At 46.8% G+C, this 13,752-nt stretch overlaps 1 protein-coding gene across 3 annotated transcripts in view; it reads left to right on the forward strand.

Annotated features, from left to right (window-relative positions):
* Nucleotides 1-155: 155 nt before the first annotated feature.
* PHACTR4 (phosphatase and actin regulator 4) overlaps nt 156-13,752 on the forward strand; it is a 57,393-nt gene continuing 43,796 nt past the window's right edge. Inside the window, exon 1 of one of the 3 annotated variants that reach the window (XM_030290447.4) lies at nt 156-239. The gene's annotated coding sequence lies outside the window, so the exon portion shown is untranslated. Of the gene's footprint in view, nt 240-339; nt 672-13,752 lie in introns of those variants that run through there. The other 2 variants (XM_030290441.4, XM_030290443.4) reach the window with 2 other exon arrangements.

A 13,752-nucleotide genomic window follows, 5' to 3' on the forward strand; every position in this document is an offset into this window, starting at 1 on the left:
CCTGACCCCAAATCCCCCCTGACCCCAAATCCCCCCGACCCCAAATCCCCCCTGACCCCAAATCCCCCGTGACCCCAAATTCCCCGTGACCCCAAACCCGCCATTCCGGGGGGCGTGTCCTCCCTCCGCCCGGGGCGTGTCCCCGGCCCGGGGCGTGTCCGCGCCGGCCGCACTACAACTCCCGGCATGCCCCGCGCGCGCTTCCGGCGGCGCGGCAGCGGCGGCGGCGGCGGCGGCAGGTGAGGGCGGGCGGGGGCCCGGGAGCGCCGCACGGCGGGGAAGGACGGCCCGGAGAGCCCCGGCCCGGCCGGCCCTGGCGAGCCCCCGGCGGGCCCCCGGTCCGGGGCAGCGCTTCGGGGCGGGAGGAGAGGCGCGGTCACGGAGGGGACGCGGGGCACCGGGGATGCCGCGGAGGGCCGGGGCCGTGCGGGGAGCGCGGCGGGGCCGTCCCGGCGGAGCGGCTCCGCGGGGCTCGGCTGGCGGGTCAGCACCCCCCGCACCAGACGGAGCTCCCGTCCCGTTCGCCGCTGTCCTCCGAAGGGCGATTCGGAAAGCCTGGCCGGCTTGGGCTGGGACTCCGGTAAAACCCGGGTTTTAGTCCTGCTGCCCTCCCGTGCCTTGCCGTGAGTGTTTCCAGCTTCCCCGAAGTTCCCTCTGAGGCAGCCCCGTTGGTATTTCTTTGTTTGATCTCTCCTGCCTTAATGTTGACTGAAATCTGAAACGTCCCCGTTGTGCTTTCTGGCTTAATTGTTCTTTCCCTCTGTTTGCACGCAGATGAATTATTTACCTCTGTGCTTTGCATTGGGTTGTGTTTGTCCAGGTGAAGGTAGGCAAGGGCTTGGTGCCCTTCTCTGGCAATGAAATACTGCAGAAAAAGTAAATGATGTGAGAAGTGCTCAGCTGAGGCTGAAATAAACGATAAAGCTCTTTAAGCTTTAGGATGTTTAAATGCTGCTTCTGCAAGCCTAGAAAGAGGTGGGAGCCAAGGAATCCCAGAATTACTTGAGTTTGAAGCGACCTTAAAGCTGCTTTTGTACCACGCCGTGCCAAGGCAGGGACACCTTCCCCTGTCCCAGGCTGCTCCAAGCCCTGCCCAGCCTGGCCTTGGGCACTGCCCGGGATTCAGGGGCAGCCACAGCTGCTCTGGGCCCCCTGTGCCAGGGCCTGCTCACCCTTACAGGGAGGAATTCCTTCCCAATATTCATCTAAGTCTCCTTGTTGAGTTTAAAACTGTTCCACTTGTCCTGTCACTTTCTGCCTGTATAAAAAGTCACCCTCCTTCTTTTTATAATCTTCCTTCAAGTATTGGAAGGGTGTAGTGAGATTTCCCAGGAGCCTTCTCCGTGTAACGGCTTAAAGAAAGCTGGAATTGTACAGGAGTGAGTGCTACAATTGGAGTTTTGTGATGTTCCTGTTTTTCAAAAGCAAGTCCGGTGCAGAATCATGGAAGGGGACTGATGAAGTTTCCACAGCCCACTCTTGGTGGGTAAAGAATGTTCAGCTGCGTTCGTTTGATGTGCTACGGAGGATGCAAGGGAGTGTAATTGGATTCCTCTCCCTGCTGCGATTTCCTCAGGAGAGCCTGATGCTCTTCAAACAGACCTTTAAATGTATCCAAACTGCTTTTAAGAGTAGGCAACACCTAAAATCATCAACTTACATGGTTTTAATTCCTTTTTGTGAAGACTGCAGAAAGGGGCAAAATAGAGCCAAAATGAGGCCAGTTGTGAGGGATGGGGCTGTCACGGTTACACCAACTGAAGCTGAATACCTGGACAGTAATGGCAACAAAACCCCTTTCTCATTCAGAGCAGGTTTAAACCTGTTCTTGCCAAGTGTGCTGGGAATGCCTGTGCTGTTCTGTCCCAAGTCAAGGTGGTTTCAAAGGTGTCAGTGTGTCCTTTCACAGCGATACTCTGTTATCTGGTAATGTATCAGAGTGGTTTTGCAAGGAGCATTTTCTTTCTGGATTACCAAGGAATGAGCCATATCTGAGGCACAGAGCATACTCGGGCCCTGGGAGATGGAGAGGGAGTCCTGTTGGGAGCATGGGGCAGTGCCACAAACAAGGGGAATGTGATTGCATCCTTCCTTTCATGCTGCTGGGTCAGTGGTTATACAGCCTTCTACTGCATTCAGGCACTGGCTAATTTGATTTCCAGTTCAATTTGATAACAGTTTTGAGAGCCAAATAATTTGTATTTAAACAAATGGCTTCTATTTTAATCAAATTTCATTGTGTTTGGCATGTGTTGGAGCATTCTGTGTATTAAAAATTGCTGAGACTCTGGTTCCTGCAGGTTTATTAGCTGGTGATGAATACTTAGTTACAAGCTGTACAAAATGCATGTCTGAGTGTGGGGAGGGGGGCTTAGAACTGGGTTTTTCTGGCTGGTCTCAATGATACCATGAGTGAAGAAAGCTGCAAATATCCTTGGGATCATTTGGATTACGTCAAAACATGTAATTTTTTTAGGCAAAACTGGAACTCTGGGCTGCAGGGAAGCTGATAGGGCTGTTGGGGGCAAAGACATCATCTTGCTCCTGCATCCATTAAGGTGGGAGTGGAGATGCTCCAGGTCATTCATAAGTTCCCTAATTCTCCTTAGCAGTGATTTTCTGCTTACAAGTGCTATGTGGGTTTATTTTTTCTGAGTGTGAGAATGCTTTAATTTTTTGCTGGCAAGTTTGGAGCCTGTGGAAAAGTAATGGATATGGAACTGTGGCAGCATTGGGCCTCGGCTTTGTGTTGAGGGGAAAAAAGCCCTTTCAGAGATCTATTTTTATCAGTTAATTAGTTGCTGTTGCTGACGTGTCAGCGCTGTGGTGATAACTATTCCCAGTTCTTCCCTGCACAGTGGGGTCATGGTTAGGCAAGGAATGCAGCAGCCAGCTTGGCTGCTCATCCCCATGGCTGGAGTTAACTCCTTCCAAACTGTGCCCCTGGATCCAAGGGCAGATTCCACGGGAGGAGTTGGCACACAGACACCCAGAAGTTTGTCAGGCTTCAGCAGAGGCGCTTTTCTATCCGTGACTGCCCTTAATTTTCCCTCTGCCCAAAGGATTTACTGTATCTCAGTAGAAGATACGGCGTGGAGGTTGTTGTGATTTGCCAATGGCTGGGTGACAGCCCTGGAACCAGAGGTAAAAGGCTGCAGCTTTCCCAATTCTTGCTCTTATCTGCTGATTTTGAATGACTCAGGACGGTCTGTCCAGGTTGGACGGTGACCAGGCAGAGCATCCAGCGATTACACATTGGTGTTTTGCTTCTTGTAGATGAGGAGTTGCTGTTTTCCTGATTTCAAAATGATGAAGCCCTTAATCTGAAAATTCTTGTGTTGTTTGTTCTATCGCTTGCGGTGTCACTTGTTTTTGATTCTCAGCTGTGCTGAGATAGGGAGTTGAGAGGCAGCTTTGGTCTCAGCTATACCCTGGTTGTCACTGCCTGAATTTCTTTGTTTATTGGTGACTCTCTGCTCTTTCTGCTGAGGATGGGATGGGGGAGGGAGGGCTAATTATCTCCAGAGAGAGGCTTTAAATGCTATTAGCCAAAAGAACAGGCTTCATCTCCTAACTTGAATGAGTTGAGAGAAATAACACAAAGCACTGGTGGCAAAGATGCGAAAATTGAGAGCAGTCCAAATGGTTTCTCTCTGCTGAACCCTGGAAATAGATTATTTCTTTTCCCTGAGAGTTTGGCTGGTAGCAGCTTTGGAGGAGTGAGGGAAGGGGTAAACAGATTGTTAACTTTATTCTTTAGTGTTTGTGCTTTTTGCATACTGATTCCAAAGCGCAGTTAGGAATCGCTCACCTACCAGCTTCGTGCAGTCGTGATGGGCAATTCATTATCAAGGACTAATTAACCACAGCTGCTGAGTGTCATGGGGCAAAACAAGGTGCATACTGATGAGGTCGATTTGTGCAAGCCTGGCACTTCTGTGCAGTCGGTGCCTTTTGAAACACGTTTAGGAAAGATCATTGGACTTGGGTAAAGTTTTCTGCTGGTAGAGGTTTGAACATTTTGTCAGCTCCAGAAGGCTGCTGCTAAAAACAGGAATCTCTTGGCTCCCAGTACCTAAAGGTTTTCCTTTAGTAAACCAAGCCCCAAAAGTTAACCCCTTAATTACAGCTGTGTTGTCACAGACTCATTTGTCTCAAATACATCAAGATTAATCCCCACCATTGATTTAAACTGTAGGCTGCCCCATGTGGGCTTCCTTCATCACCTCACATTTGTCTGTGGGAAGGGTGAACCTCTCTTAATGTACTTTTCTCTCCCTTATCTTTTAAGGGTGCAATCAAGAAAAATTTGGCCCTAATCATACATAAAAGCCTTGATTTGTAAACTTGGATCAAAGTTTGGGAGGCACTGACTTTTTTGGTGTCTGCACAGTGTTTGTGGTGGGCCATGCTCAGACCTCTCACTGTGTAAACACTGTGTTGCAGAGGGTGACTTAGCAAAAAAAGAGATTATTGCTGTATGTGGCCTTGAAGTTGTGATCACAAGCAGTGTCTCAGGCTGTGCTCATGGAGGTGAAGCTTCCAGAGGTGTTTATGGATGGGGGATAAATCCAAAGGTTGTTGTCTTTGGAGTATTTGAGCTTTGAACAAAGCATGTCACTGTGCCAGTTTTCAGGGGACTTTGGCTGCAGTCACATGCCTTTGAAGGTTGTGTTGTCTTGACTAGTCCTTCTGTCCTACTCAAAATCAAATCTGGGATGTCTGTCACCAGCTGAACTCGCTGCTGTAGGTCAGGGGAATCAGCCATTCTCCCTGTGCAGGAGGAAAGGAAGGGAGGAATTTCCAGGTTGAATTTCTTAAGCTGGCTGTGTGAGGTGTCCCGAATGTGCCGCAGTCTGGTCACCTGCAAAAACCTCATGAGGGTATCAGGCTGGGGAAGTGGGATGAAGGATTGCTGGGAGGCTGCTGGAGCCCCAAAATCAATGTGACACTAGTGATTACACTAACCAGTGTTATCCCACATCTGCTTCTAGCCTCCAAATGAAGCCTTCAATCTGTATTTTAATGACTGTGTTCTCTGTACTTACCAAGTGTGAGTCCAAGGGAAATAAGGATGCTCAGGTGGACAGGAGGCCTGATTTAGCTCCCAGCTATGTTGCTGTTGTGGTGTTTGATGTCAGGCAAGTCACTTTTTCCTTGTTTCATCCTTCTGTCTATTCTCTCCAAAATGACCTGTGGTTAGTGAGGATGTCATCCTCCTGTTTATAGCTAGAGGGACAAAATTAATTCATCTCAGCCTTAAGGGCCATAATTAGCAGCCAGGTTCTACTGGTCTAGTCCCATCCTGCTCTGTGTCATACGGTGTGTAGGTGGGCCCTTTAGTAAATAAAGTATGAATAACAGGAGGAAGTGTTTGGGTATGTTGGGTAAATCCAGCGTCAGCTGTGTTCAAAGAATTGTTTCTTGATTTTCACCTTGTCTTCTATTTTGTGAATGTGTAATTTGAAGTTTTAACTCTGCAATGTTTTTATTTAAATACTTATTCAAGTTTCACACTGGGCTTTCCTGTCTGTGGACCTTGCTTTTTGTATTAAGTTCTTTTGCAAGGGGGAATTTTTGAGAGCTTTTTCAGTGAAATAAATTTTAAAAAAGTTTGCCTTGATTCTGCAGTAAATTCCTGCTGCTCTTGGGAAGTGGGATTTATAAAGCAGCTTTGCTACATTTCAGCATGGAAAGGGACATGGGGGAGAAACTACCTGAAATCCGTTTCTCCTTTAATATGGAATTGTATAGGTGATACTCTTGCATGGAGAGCAGCAGTCCTTGCATAAGCACTGGATACATTAACATTTCTAACTAGTAAATTTATGGATAATCTCTTCTTTTGGAGGATTTATTTATATTTGAGAGCATTAGCTTCTGGGAAAATTAAACCTCTTTTAAATCCACTTTGTTCAGAGACTAGACCGAGGAACTGCTGGTAAGCCCTGCCATCTTCCTCCTGCTTTTCTGTGGGCTTGGTTGGAATTGCAGTGCAGGGACACAGCTGGTCCAGAGGCATCAGGGCTTTGCTTTTAGGTGCTTTATCCAGCTGTGGAAAAATGGGTTTGGAGCCTGTTTGCTGTTCCAGTAAGGGGCGTGTGCAGCTTTAGGCACTGCCAAAACCAAGAGAGCCCCTAAGACAACCAGCCCCAAAGGTAAGAAAGATGAAATGTTTGTGGGAGCTGAAATGTCCAGATAAAGCTGAATTTCTGCATAATGTCACAGTTTTGGGGGGCTGGTGGTGATTGAAACGTCAGTGTGCTGGTGCTGCTGTGCCTGCCGAGGCGTACCTTCGTTTCAGGTGGCTGATTCATGGCTCTGTGTATTTAATCATAGTTTCTATAGCAGTGAAGTCTTTAACGAGCAGGTGGAGTTTGCTCTTAGTGCATCGCGGGTTCGCATGAATGTCGTGGCCGATTCATTCCTGTGTTCTTGCTGAGCAGAGTAATTTCTTAGGGGATAAAACTGAAGGCTATTCTGTGTTTCTGGTGCATGTAATGAGTACTGAAACAGCTCTTTCATTTCCATAGTATTACTATTTTTAATATGATGTTGTGAGCATTGCTTTGTCCTGTCATGTGTGGCTGCACTGCTGAGTAAATGCAGAGTAGGATTCCTTATGCTGATGTGAATGTTTATCTTACTACCTTTTGATTATCATTTAGGATAATTGAACCTGTGATTGTAGACTTCAGTCTTCGTGTGTTCTCCGCAAACGCATCCCTCAGGGTTTGATATTACCTGTTGGCTCATGATAGGACTGGTTTGGTCCTGTTGTACTGAAAGCTCAAATTCTTTAATTCTTCAGTATTTCCAAGGTGACTTTGGTGCAGGAAGCAGTTTTCATTCTTAATGCCAGCGGCAAGGGGTTTGATTTGCATCCTCAAGATGATGTGGTGGGTAGTGGTTTTGTGTGGATTTAAAGCCACATGTTGCCTTGCTCTGGTGTCCTATAAAATATGTTGTGTTCTCGTACTTGGAGCAGAATGTTGATCCTGGAGAAGGGCACTAGCTGTTGGGCCCCTCAGTGGGATGAGAGTTCTTTAGGATGGCTGACAGTGGTGCTGATAAGTTTGGCTTCAACAAAACCTCATTTGGAGCTGGTGCTAAGGTTGCTTTTGGGGAAGTGTGACAGCTTAATGTTTGCCTGCATTGATCATAACCTCTTCATCCTTACCCTCTTTTGAGCGTGAGCACTTTAAAAGCAAATAAAGGTTCCTTGTCGAAAATTACAGTTCTGGTGTGGCATGTCACTTGCTTGTGACGGCTAATTCAGTTGAAATAGGAATCTGTTGGGAATGGATTTGTATCTCCATTAAACAGGAGGAGAACCTGTCCTTTGCCAAGAGTCTGTTGGAGACGTTGGCTGAAAATTGCTGTGTTTAACTTCCTGTGCGTGGGGGTCAACAGCAGGCTGACTTTTACCCTTGTGAATGTATGGGGTTAACCTTCTGTTCAAAATGCAGCACTAAAGCATTTGGGAGTGCAATGCACAGGGAACTGGGGTGGTGGATACAGCACTGTCAGCTCTGGGGGTGCTATTCCTGTCTCCTCCTTCATAGTGAATAGCTCCTGCTTTATTGTGGGTGTCCCTTGGAGCTGGAAATCAGAGAAGCTTTGCCTATTGGGCTGTGTGCAGGTGAAGTGGAGGTCCTGTTTATTTGCCATTTCTGTTAGTGTTGAAGGCAGGATCACTTTGTACTCTGCTTTTGATTGTAGCTGTTTGGAGTGCAAGATCTTCCAAGCTTGATTTTGTGAAGCTTTCTCACAGTAGCAGGCTTGATCCTGGAATTTAGTGTCCCTACAAGCTCAGTCTTCAAAAGGAATTCTTTCTTGGGAGGCTGTGTTTGTGCTGGCTGATAGGAACCTAGCTCAGCTACCTGTAATCACTGTCTAGGTTTGAATTAGCCATTGTGGGGTGAAATGTTTGCTGCCTTTCAGCAGAGTGCTTGTTAAATAGTCTCATTTAGTGCATCCAGATTTTTAACAGATGGGACAGATTTCTGTGAGCCTGGGCAACCACTACAATTGCTTTGCAAGGTGAGACATTTCTGTTTTGATGGGTGGAAGAATTAATAACGCTGTGTGATTCATTCCAGTGATGTGTCTGGTTTTGGATCAGATTTGGATTTTTTGTAAAGGATATTAGCATTTGTCTTCAAATAAAGCTCAGTTGAAAGGCAAAAGATGACAGAAGCAGTTCCTGAGCTGTTCTGATAGGATGAATGAACCTTGTGGATAGAGATCCCTGTACACTTGAGGGGACTGGGAGAATTGGTCTTGGGCAACATGATCACTGTGCTCGGAAACTCTTCTCCTTGTGCTGCCAAGAGGGAGAGTGGCACCAGGACAGCGCAGTGTGGACAGAAGGGCTGTGCCAGCCCACAGCTCCTCAGGGACAAGACCAGCTCTGCCTTAGGTCTGCAGGGACAGTGATTAACCACAGCAGGAGTCTGTCCTGTGGGCAGCCTGTGTCTAAGGGAAGCGTTCTGCAGATGGCCAGACTTGCTGTACAGCACAGGAGCAGGGAAGGAGATGTCTGGTGCTTTTGGAGCTCGGTGTGCACTGCAGGAACAGCCTTTTACGCTGATTTTGTCTTGGCAAAGGCAGCAGTGTCTGAGTGAGTGTTCAGCAGTCTCTGGTGGCCAGCACTCCATTTGCCTAGAGCAGCCCTGTTCCTGCTGCCAATCCCAGGCTACCCTAAATGCCACGACACTTAAAGGATTACAGGCAGGTCCAGCAGGAGTGAGCAAGGCAGAATTCAGGCTCCATTTTAGTGTTTTATTGCCTGCTCTTGGGGCTATCACTTCCTTTGGAAAGGGGTTATTTACTTCCTGCAGAATCACCCTGGACAGAAGTAGGGTGTGCAAGAAAGTGAAAATCTCTGGTGATGACTGAGCCTCTTACATGTTAAATTTAATTATCTGGGGACATGTGGGGCAGGTGATGCATTAGTCAGATCTCAGTATGTGATCTGCCAGTGAAGGGATGTGTTCTCCAAAAGCCAGAGGGTGCCTGTGTGTTTTAGCAGATTGCAATTTAAGTGTGCTAGGAGTGAGTCTAAACTGTTTTTGTGGCTGGAGGATTGCTGGTTTATGTCGTGATCCCTTAACAAAACAGCTCTGATGGAGGCAGCCTCTGCCATTGGGCTTTGTGTCTCAGCAGGACAAAGGCTGTGCTGGAAGCAAAGTGGGTGTCTGTGTGCCTGGTGTGTCCATCTGTGCTGGCTGACAGAGAGCTGGAATTTGGAAATGCTTTTAACTGTGTGGGGGGAGCAGGTGGCTTTTCATCGCAATGAATTGTTTATTCCAGTATAGATTGGGGCAGGGTTTTGTTGCCACCCGTTGTTCCAAGAAAGTGGGAGGAGTGAAGGGTAGAAAGCGTGGAACTGGTTAAACTGGAATTCCTGGGTAGTGCCTGCCCTTGAGTTATGATCAGCGAGGTCCTGCTTATTTCAAAACCTAGGGTGACAAATCCTGGTGCTTTGGGATCAGTTGGTGTTGTAGGTTTTTGCTTCTAGGTGCACTGGAGGAGTTTAAGAATAGTTTTGTAGCAGAGAACTCAAATAATCTTGTAGATACACATGAACAATCTTGGTTTGTCACAGATGCTCTGAGATTATGCGGGATAGGTACTCATGGCCTGGTGATCAACCTGGCTCAAACAGCACGGGGAGAGAAGGGTGGCACCTTCCCTGTGGTGTTTGCAGTGGGAAAAGGGACAGAGGAGTGGGCAGGATCTGTGATTCATGTCACATTTGTCAAGCCTGTTTGGTGCTGGGAAGCCTGACTTGATGTCTCCCAAGCCCAGTTCTAGCCTTTGGCTGTGAGGACCAACAGAGCAGCCCTGTGTGCTGCTGCAGCTGTGTAAACTTCCAAAAGTGCTGTCGCTGAGCAGGTCCTGTGTATTCACTCCTTCCCTTACTCTCCAACAACTGGTTGTGGCCCATGTGACAAACAAATTGAGGAACTGGACTGCATTCAAGCCAGCTGCTTCTGCACCAGGCTGGTTTTGGCTGGGGTCAGCTGCTCCGTGAGATCTCTGGTTCCTGTACAGGGAAGGGCTGGGAGCTACTGGATGTACCTGGAGTGCTCCTAAGGCGAGTCTTGTGGAGGATCCTCTGCTTGTGAACCAGGGGCTCCTTGTGCCAGGTATGCAGAGCCACGTCCAGCAGCCTTCCTGTTAATACAGCCCATCCCACGGCATTTCCTCAGCTCCTGTGCATCCAGAATGTTTGAGACGTTGATGTTTTCTCCAATTTTAAAGTCCTCTCTGCTCCTTGGTGTCATAAGGATTCCCTTGATTTAATTTGCACAGTTGGAGAAGAGCATTTTTTCCTGGTCGCCCTCCTGGCCCAGGTCAGCTGGGCACGAGGAGCGATTTGTCTTTGTCGCTTCAGTTGGGTGTTTTTTCAACCTTTGTTATTGTGGAAGGTCCTTTTGTGGCTGGAAAGAAGCCCTGATAGTTTTGTTGAGCTCTTAATGCAGCTAAATGTGTTGGCTGGAAAATGTAATTTCTAATGGAAAGTTAGAGTGGTGATGAGAGAAGAGAACTGAAACATTCCTGTTCTTGGGGGAGTTCCAGGAGATTACCGTCTTTAATCTTATCCCATTTAAGATTAATTAAGGATTATTTGGAGGAGTATATCAAACCAAAACCTAAAAGATGAGTGACCATGCGCTGAGCAACATAGTCTAGTGGAAGATGTCGCTGCCTATGGCAGGAAGGTTGGAATTAGATGATCTTTAAAGGCCCTTCCAACCCAAACCATTCCACTATTTTGTCTCTGACTGAAGGCAGTTGTAAGAGCACTAGGAAAGGCACAACTTCCACCCGAGATTAAAATCAGCCTGTGGCCCAGTAGGTGAGATGGCTGCACTAAGCACCATCCCCAGGCAATCAGTGCAGCTGCTTCATAAACTTTGTGCACAACCATGAGAACTACAAAAGAGTTTCTTCTTTTTAAGAAAATATTCTCATTCAGAAGCTTTATGAGCTTATTTTCACAATGGGAGGCCTCGCTGCCTACTTATGTTATAGAGACTTTGCCAGATCAGTAGTGGGAATTAATTTCTCTGCTGTCCTAGTTAAAGCCTGGGCACCTTTTTATTAAAGCTGGAGCTTTGCAAGAAAATAATTACCTGAGGAGGGCTTCTTCAAGGAAATTTGATATCTTAATCAGAAATAATTAGAAATTATGCTAGTGAGTCTGTGAAAGAAAAAAATAAGGCTACAATTGAATTTCAAACTACCTGAACTGCTTGGCAAAATCTGCTTCAAAAGGTGAAATGTAATGCTTCTATAGATTCAGTCATGTAATTCCAGAGTGTCGATTCAGAAAGAGCTTTAATTTCAAATAGGTGAGCTGTTCCCAGTTAAAAAGTGTTGACTCTGTAAGTTGACAACGACACCTACACAGCATAGGTTTCCTGTATCTCATATTTTTTCAAGTGGGGACGTTACATTGCCTTTGTGGAATTTGATTAGAGATGCCTGGTTTATGTGCTGGAACGTACAGCAGGGAAGGCATGGTGTTTAATCTGATTGCACAAACCCCGTGGGCTGTTTATCCCAGGAAGCAGTTGGGCATTCAGGTTGCTTTGGGAAAGACCCTTATGGCAGGATTGCAAATTCAGGATTTTGGGGAGTTCATATGAGCTTTCTAACAAATTCATTTTAGTGCTTTGATGGCGGTAAAGCTCATTCCTCTCACTTTTTAAATGGAGGCGAAAAGAAACACTTTTCAAACGGGTCTGCAGTGGCTGAGACTAAAACTGTCCTCATTCTGGGGAGGAAATGGTGGTTACAAATGAAATTGTCTATCGAGTCATAATTACAGGGGCATGACCACAGCACTGAACGAGTACTCAGCTGCTAAGTTTTTATTCAGAGTTTGATGAAAATGGAAACCACAAAATGAAGGCAGAGGTGGTTTGAATTTTACCCCAGAAGCCAGAGGTAAATAAGTAACCCTGTTATTTTGTGCCTTTTGGGGGTGTGTTACAGAACACCGATTATCATAGCTCAGCTAATACGTGCTGCCCACAGTCCTCAGCTGCTCCCCGTAACAGTGGGTCCAGGAGGAGAGGTTTGCTTGGATATATCCAAACAAGCTCATTTGGATCCTTTGTGGCAGACAGGCACAAGCAGAGGACTGACCTCATGTTTGCTTAGCATTCATCAGGTATAAACCATAGAATCCTAGGATAGTTTGGATTGGAAGGGACCTTAAAACTCATCAAGTTCCACCCCCTGCCATGGGCGGGCACACCTTTCACTACCCCAGGTTGCTCCAAGCCCTATCCAGCCTGGCTGTGGACACTTCCAGGGGTAGGACAGCCACATGATTTTACATTCCCTGTGAGGTGTGGTACAAGAATGAGCTGTTGCATGAGCGGGTATTTGCAGACCACAAAGGAATTTTAATTTCTGACAAGCCCTATTGTTCTGAAATCAGTTGTGCAGCAAGACACAAGGGAAATGTGCCAGTTCCAGTGGCTTTAGCCACTTCAAGGACAGTGAAGAGGGGAACTGGTTTGCTCTATTCATACTGCAGTTTTTTCTCTGCATGTATCTGCACCTCCAGAGTGGTGGATCAGCTGTAAGCAGGTCTGGAGGCGAATTAGAAGTGTCTCCCATACTGAGAGCTAAATAGAAGTAGCATTTGTAACTATGGGCTGGTGCAGAAGCTATGCTGTGTTCATATATGCTATACTTTCCTATAGGCTGCTGGCTTTCTGTTCTGGGTTTGGTGAATACCAGGATTTTGTTCCAGGTTTGGCTCCTTCAGAGAACTGAAACACCTGGGAGAGGCTATTTTTCAGACTTTTTATGGTCTGTTTCAAATAGAAGTATGGAAGAACTTGCTGTGTTTGGTTTGTGAGATGAATAAAGTGTCCATGTACTACTGTGGAGGCGTGTATAAACAAAGGGCCTTGTCCCGTGTCCAACGCTCACTATCCCTGGAGGTGCTCAAGGAGCAATGGATGTGGCACTCTGCTCTGGTTGACAAGGTTGGACTCAGTGATCCTGGAGATCTTTTCCAACCTCAGAGATTCTTTGCTAGAGTGGTAACAATGCAGAGTTTGGAGTCCCACTCCTAGGTTCTGCACAGCATGTCCGTGAGTACTTTTAAGGTTGACTTTTGCCCAGGTGTTGGAGAAAGCCACTCACCTTCCCCATGGCGCAGCCCCGGAGGATGCAGCTCCCTTCCCTTTCCAGTTCCTGTCTGGTAACCTTATATTACTGTGCCACCCACAGGCAGCTACTGAGCTGCTGGAAAACATTTGCAGTTTGCATAGGGAGCCACTTATCAAATGTTAAATCTGTGACAAAAAGCCACTGGTTTCATTGACTGTAATATGAACTGTATTGAGGTTTTGAATCCTGGTTATTCCAATTTTCTATTTAAACTGCAGATAGAGTTCTTATGCTAATGTCTGATTTTTCCACTTCTTCCACAAAACTCATTCCTTGTGCTGTGCTCCTGCTCAAAGCCATTGCTTCCCAACAAGTGCAAAAATGCTTGTAGTGTTGGGATCCTTGGAAAGAGAGGGAAACTGCTGGGCTGTTAATTAGTGGTGCACCACTTTTTGGCATGTTGCCACATTAGGCTGCAGAACAACTGGGTTTAATCTGTGCAGTTTTACTGAGGAGGAATATTCTGATTTCCCTCCAGCTGACCTCTCCACTGCTCAGTGTGTGATGAGTGCAGAACAAACTGGGTCAGCCGAGGCTGCTCAGAGGATT

The sequence above is a fragment of the Taeniopygia guttata genome, chromosome 23 (assembly GCF_048771995.1).
Source record: "Taeniopygia guttata chromosome 23, bTaeGut7.mat, whole genome shotgun sequence".
Taxonomy (NCBI): domain Eukaryota; kingdom Metazoa; phylum Chordata; class Aves; order Passeriformes; family Estrildidae; genus Taeniopygia; species Taeniopygia guttata.